Raw genomic sequence first — 7,286 nt, 5'->3', positions numbered from 1 at the left:
CGGTGACCATTCACCCCCCCCCCGATGACCATATCCATCCCCCTGCAACCCCTGGTGGCCACTCACCCCACTAATGGCCATTCACCCCCCGATGGCCACTCACCTACCCCCACAATGTGCCGCAGGTAGCCATTCACCCCTCCTCCCAATGGCCACTCAACCCCCGCACCTTGCACCCCTGGTGACCATTCACCCCGCCCTGTTGGCCACTCACCCAATCCCCTGCACCCTCTGGTGGCCATTCAACCCCTGGTGGCCACTCACCTACCTTATGGCAACTAACCCACCCCTCACGACCCTGCTGGCTATTCACCCTCTAGCAACTATTCAACCTCCATCCTGCATACTCTGGTAGCCATTCACACCCCATGATGGTCACTCACCCACTTACCCCATCTGGTGGCCATTCACCCTCTGATGACCACTCACCCCACCACCCTGCACCCCCTGGTAGCCATTCAATCCTCCATGGCCACTCACTCACTAACACCTGTATCCCTAGTGGCCACTCAACCCCCCCTGATGGCCACTCACCCACCCATCCTCCCACACCCTCTGCTGGCCATTCAACATCTGGTGACTACTCATCCCCCCCACCCTGCGCCTCTTTGTAGCTATTCACCCACCCCATCTGTGCCCCCTAGAAGGTGAGTGGCCATGCGCCCCCTGATGGCTACTCACCCACTCCCACCCTGTGCCCCAGGTAGCCATTCACCCCTCCCCCCGATGGCCACCCAACACCCCCCATCCTGCACCCCCAGTGACCATTCACCCCCCTGATGGCCACTCACCCATTCCCCTGCACCCCCTGGTGGCCGCTCACCCCACTAATGGCCACTCACCCACCAACCCCCCCCTGTGCCCCTAGTGGCCACACACCCCTGATGGCCACTCACCCTCCCATGCACCCTGCTGGCCATTCATCCCCCCCCACCCTGCTCCTCCTTGTAGGTATTCACCTCCCGATGGTCTCTCACCCACCCCCTCTGCACCCCCTAGAAGGTGAGTGGCCATGCATCCCCCTGCTGACCATTCACCCACCAACCCCCATGGCCACTCACCCACCCCACACCCTGTGCCCCCTAATGGCCATTCACCCCTCCTGATGGCCACTCACCCCCTCATCCTGCGCCCCCTGGTAGCCATTCACACCATCATTGATGGCCACTCACATCCCTCATCCTGCGCCCCGATAGCCATTCACACCATCATTGATGGCCACTCACCCACCCCCCCGCCCCCTAGTGGCCACTCATCTCTCCCAGTGACCACTCACCCCACCCTGCGCTCCCTGGTAGCCATTCACCCCCCAATGGCCACTCACCCACACCCCGTGCCCCCTGGTGCCCATCCATCCTTCTGGTGGCCACTCACCCACCCCTTGCGCGCCCGGTTGCCAACCGCCCCCAGGTGGCCACAACCCCCACCCTGGGCCCCTGATGGCCACTTACCCACCCCACGCTCCCTGGTGGCCACTCACTCCCCTGATGGCCACCCATCCACCACCCCTGTACCCCGTGGTGTCCAGAACCCCCCTCCCGTTAGCCACCCTCCCCCCTGGGTCGGCACAGATGTACTGTATTTGCATCACTATTTGCCATAGGCGGATGCCGTTATTTAAGAAAGGTGCACGGACAGACCGTGATAGGACCAGTGATAGGGCCAGTGATAGGACAGTCATTGGAGGGAATTCTGAGTCCTTCCGACATCGGAGCAGAAATAGGCCAAATTCTGTGTCTTTATTACATGAAAACAAATTGAATCGTGAATCTGGGGGGAGCCACAGTCAATGATTTGAGTCTGGATAAAGGATCTTGACCCGAAAAGTTGACCGAACATTTCTCCCCACGGGTGCAGGCCACACTCGCTGAATTGCGCCAGCATTCCTTTGTCTGCTGGGACCACGAACAGGTCGGGAATGGAAGGGCACATATCACGTACAGGTAGATTAAACCTGCATCGAAGTCAACACACACACTGTAGGCTCTCTCCTGGGCATTGTTCTGCGTTCTGATGTTCACTGCCCTGCCCTTATCAATCTTCCTCAAAAATCGCAGTCCAGGACAAGAGGGCACAACTTCAGGATTGAAGGGCGGAGGGATTTCTTCAGCCTGAGGGGGTGAATCTGTGGAATTTGTTACCACGGGCGGCTGTGGAGGCCGAGTCATTAGATGTATTTAAGGCAGAGATTGATAGATTCCTGATTAGTCAGGGCATCAAAGGTTATGGGGAGAAGGACGGGCAGTGGGGCTGAGTGGGAGAATGGATCAGCTCATTATTGAATGGTGATGTAGCCTCGATGGGCTGAATGGTACCAGGCCGTGATGCAGCCGGTCAGCACACTTTCCCCCGCACCTCTGTAGAAATTTGCCAGGGTTTCTGATGTCGTACCAAACCTCCGCAATCTCCTGACGAGTTTTCTTCACGATGCCTTTAGTGGGTTGGATCTAGGAAGGTCCTCGAAGGGTGACACGATGGTGAGTGCCATGCTGTTACAGCGCCAGGACCGTAGTGCGAATCCCGCGCTGTCTGAAAGGAGTTTGCATGGGTTTTCCCCGGGGGCTCCGGTTTCCTCCCCCCCCCTCTTCTAAGCGTACTGGGGGTTGTGGGTTAATAGGGTGTAACTGGCTGGCACAGGCTCGTGGGCCGAAAGGGCCTGTTACCGCGCTGGGTGTCTGAAAAAAAGAACTAAATTGAGACAGTTACTCGCAAGAAGTGTGGTGGGCAGATGGGATAGAAGGATCCTCGCGGGGCCTGAATGGCGGTTACGGCGGCAGTGGCCTGAAACAGGCCCCAGAAGGCCGTCGAGTTCCCAGCTGAGCTCATGGATTTTACTGGCGGTGTGCGGAATGGGAGGGGGCAGGGTCAGAGAGTGGGCCTGGGCTCGAGGTTAATTTTATTTTGAATTTTGGAACAGAGGTTACTTCCTCCTCTTCGTGGCGCCATCGAACACAATGCAGAGGAAATCGCCAGTCAAAGCCAGCGCGTTAACCTCTCACCCTCAGGAAAAGAAAATAAAAAACACGCTGTGAGTCGCTTCCTGGTGTCTCTCGCTGCAGCGGCTTCCCTCTCTCTCTCAGGGACTGGTCTTGGGACAAAGTGGGTCAGTGTTCAAACTCCCTGCAATCAGGGAAAGGAAGATTTTGGCGATAGGAGCCTCGCTCTTACAGAAACAGGGCAGGAAGGTGGATTCCGCGGCGGGACTAGATTCGGGGTGGGGAGATGAGGAGGAACTGCTCCTCCCGGATGGGAGTGGAGGCTGCGGCTCTGAATGTGTTTAAAAGGCAGGCCGATCGCCTTCTGCAAGAGCAGGGGAATTAAGGGCCATGGGGTGAGGAGCAGGTAGGTGGAACTGTCCACAGTTGCACCGGCCACGGTCTAATGGGCTGGTGGGAAGCCCGGCCGACTCCTTACTGAGACTCTGCTTGGCCAGACACTTACATCACCCTTAGCTAGGAATCCTTCACAGCTCGGAGAACTCCCGGAGCATCAGAAACGGGAGCAGGAGTCAGCCATTCGGCCCGTCGAGCCTGTTCCACCATTCAAGGAGATCACGGCTGATCCGATGATGGGCGCATCTCCACCGACCTCTCTTTTCCTCGTATCCCTTTAATTCCCCGACGATGTAAAAATCTACCCAACCTGGTCTTAAATCTATTTACTGAGGTCGCCTCCACTGCTTCAATGGACAGCGAATTCCACAGATTCACCTCCTGCTGGGGAAAAGCAGTTCCTCCTCATCTCCGTCCTAAACCTACTCCCCTGGATCTTGAGGCCATGTCCCTTAGTTCTGGTCTCCCCCACCCATGGGAACAAATTGCCAACCTCTACCTTATTTTCTATAAGATCCCCTCTCATGTTTCTAAATTCCCGTGAGTTCAGTCCCAGGCGACTCAACCTCTCCTCTTAGGCTAATCCCCTCATCCCTGGAACCAACCTGGTGAATCCACTCTGCAATGCCTCTTGTGAGGGTGAACATTAATCTCCAGTGGGGTGAACATGAGGCTGATACATTGAATGGAACAGAGAATATTCCAGCCCAGTACAGGGCCTTCAGCCCACGATATTGTGCTAATCCATGTAAACCTGCTCCTCGTCACCCTGGAAACCTCTATTTTCCTTCCATCCATGGGCCTAAGAGTCTCTTAAATGCTCCCAATGATCCAGCCTCCACTACCACTACACCCTAGGTTCCTACATCTCTCTGTGTAAAAAACTTACCCCTGACCCCTGAGAGACAGAGAGATGGAGAGTGAGGGAGAGAAGCAGGGTGAGGATGGACAGGGAGAGAAAGGGATAGAGAGAATGAGAGGGCAAATGGAGAGAGAGAGGGAGAATGAGGAAAGGAGTGTAGGAGAGATGGAGAGGGCTGTAAAAGGAAGGGAAATAAAGTAGAGAGGGGGAGAAAATGAGTAGGAGGAGAAGATTCAGAGAAAGGGGAGAGGGTAAGAAGGGGAGAGAGGGGTAAGGATGGGAGAGAGGGGAAGGGGAGAGATGAGGTGGAGTGAGGGAGCAAGAGGGGTAAGATTGGGAGAGAGGGGGAAAGGGAAAGAGGGAGAGGGAGAGTGAGAAGTGGGAGGGGGAGAGGGGAGAGAAGAGGAAAAAGGGGAGAGAGTGGAGGGGAGAGATGGAGAGAGTGTAGATTCGGGGTGGGAAGATGAGGAGGAACTGCTCCTCCCGGACGGGAGTGGAGGCTGCGGCTCTGAATGTGTTTAAAAGGCAGGTTGGTCGCCTTTTGAATGAGGAGGGAGGGGGAGAGAGAAGAGAGAGTAAGGGGAGAGAGAGGAGGGTAAGGAGGGGAGGGGGAGAGTGAGAAGGGGAAGGAGAGAAGGGGAGAGGAGAGAAGGTTAGGGGGAGTGAGGTGGACAGAGGCTTAAGGATGGGAGAGAGGGGGAAGGGGAAAGAGGGGGAGAGAGAAAGGAGTGGGTGAGGAGAGAGAGGAGAGAAAATGTGAGAAGGGGGGGAGAGAGAGTGAGAAGGGGAGAGAGGGAGTGGGGAGAGAGGGGGTTGGGGAGGGAGAGGGGGAGAAAGGGAAGGGTAAGGAGGGGAGAGGGGGGAAGGGGAAAGAGAGGGGGAAAGCGCGAAGGGGAGGGGAGATAGAGGGGCCATCTAGGGGGATCCAGAGGAGCTGCTGACCTGCTCCATGAATTGTGTTTCACTCCTGCCCCAGCAAGAGCGATGGACGGGCCATGTCAGGAGTGTGTTCACATGCAGGGCCTGACCTGTCGATCTGTTTGTCTTGGCAGCATCGCTCCCAATCTGACAACTCCTGCCTGTTTCCTGTGTGGCCAACGATTCCCTGACTGGGTGATCACATCCTGCACTTACCACAGTCACACGTCTACTGGGAACCTCAGTGGTACAGGGATAGAGTCCCTGTCTCATGGGCCTAGAGACCTGGGTTTGATCCCTATCCCTGCTGTCCCTATCCCTTCTCACTGCTCCCTTCCGGCAGAGGGAACAGACCGCCCCGTACCTCCCTAACTGACTCATCTCCTCTCGACAATCTCCTTTCGATAATCAGGTGGGGGGGGGGGGGGGGTTTCAGCTTGGCACAATCCCATGGCCAACAGCCCACTGATCGGCCTCGGCTGAGAGGAAAATCTTTAAGGCTGGGCTGCATGGATTCTTCCGGAAAACTTGGAAAATCAGCATGGACCAAAAGCCTTTCCCCATTCTACCCTCCCCAGGCCATTAAAACCTCACCTAGCCTGAGAATGAGGCCTACAAACCATCCACCCATTAAAGTCTCGCCTAGCCTGAGAATGAGGCCTACAAACCATCCCCCCATTAAAGCCTCGCCTAGCTTGGGAATGAGGCCTACAAACCATCCACCCATTAAAGCCTTACTTAGCCTGAGAATGAGGCCTACAAGCCATTAACCCATTAAAGCTTAGCCTAGCTTGAGAATGAGGTGTAAAAACCATCTACCCATTAAAGCCTTGCCTAGCCTGAGAATGCCTACAAGCCATCCATCCATTAAAGCCTTACTTAGCCTGAGAATGAGGCCTACAAGCCATTAACCCATTAAAGCTTAGCCTAGCTTGAGAATGAGGCGTAAAAACCATCTACCCATTAAAGCCTTGCCTAGCCTGAGAATGAGGCCTACAAGCCATCCACCCATTAAAGCCTTGCTTAGCCTGAGAATGCCTACAAGCCATTCACCCATTAATGCCTTCCCCTTGCCTTGCCCTGGGCTGAGAATGAGGCCTACAAACCATCTACCCATTAAAGCCTTGCCTAGCCTGAGAATGAGGCCTACAAACCATCCACCCATTAGGCCAAAAGCCTGGGAGTGAACAAGCCCTAATCTCCCAAAGTAAAGAGAGAAAGCCAATAAACGGAATTTAGGAGGACATGTGAACACTGAATGAATGATCTACCAGGAAATGCTTCTAATCTGGAGTTGAATGGATTTATAGCAGTTTAGTGTAATTGGTTGTCAATGCTTTGCAGTAACTCTGTGTAATGCACTGAGAGGTTTCCTGCTCTCCAAAACTGCCAACTATTCCTTTGAAGCTTTTTTCTAACCTTCAATTAACAATCCACATGGCCAGAGTTATGGATGGCCAGAAGGCAGGCTTGTAAATTTAAAAGTTAATTTAGACATACAGCACAGTAACAGGTCCTTCAGGCCCATGAGCCCGTGCTGCACAATTAACCTGAAATCCCGGTTTATGAAGGGTAGGAGAAAATCTGAGGAAACCCACACAGAGATGGGGAGAATGTACACAATCCTTACAGACAGTGGCGGATTCAAACGCTGGAGGGTAGCACTGTAATAATATGAGCTAACCACACTGCATCCAACCCCAAACTCTATACCAACCCCAATCCCAATCACAAACCCAATCCTAATTCAAAACCCAAACACAATCCCAACCCAAAACCCAATCCTAATCCAAATCACAAACACAATCCTAATTCCAGCCCCAAACCCAATCCCAATCCAAATCATAAACCCAATCCTAATTCCAAACCCAAACACAATCCCAATCTGAAACACAATCATAAATCGAATCCAAAACCAAATCTCAATCCTAATTCCAACCCCAAACCCAATCCCAATCTCAATCCAAATCAGAACCCAATACCAATCCCAAAAACAGTCCCAATCCGAAATCCAATCCTAATTGCAACTCCAATCCAATCCAAATCTCAAACCTAATCCCAATCCTAATCCAAACCCTAAACCCAATCCCAATACCAAACCCAATCCCAATACCAAACCCAATCCTAAATCCAACTCCAAACTCAATCCTAATCCAAATCACAAACCCATTCCA

The 7,286-nt window shown here is 53.7% G+C and overlaps 1 long non-coding RNA gene across 1 annotated transcript; it reads left to right on the top strand.

The window, feature by feature from the left end:
• The first annotated feature begins 2,000 nt into the window (after positions 1–2,000).
• On the top strand, positions 2,001–3,035 carry LOC138754880 (uncharacterized). The gene is made up of 2 exons (XR_011351951.1): positions 2,001–2,477; positions 2,918–3,035. It is a non-coding gene; the product is annotated as an uncharacterized lncRNA (long non-coding RNA).
• The last annotated feature ends 4,251 nt before the right edge of the window (positions 3,036–7,286 follow it).

The sequence above is a fragment of the Narcine bancroftii genome, chromosome 2 (assembly GCF_036971445.1).
Source record: "Narcine bancroftii isolate sNarBan1 chromosome 2, sNarBan1.hap1, whole genome shotgun sequence".
In the NCBI taxonomy this organism is placed as follows: Eukaryota; Metazoa; Chordata; class Chondrichthyes; order Torpediniformes; family Narcinidae; genus Narcine; species Narcine bancroftii.
Note: the sequence above shows the minus strand (reverse complement) of the source record. Positions and strands in the feature narration are given on the sequence as shown.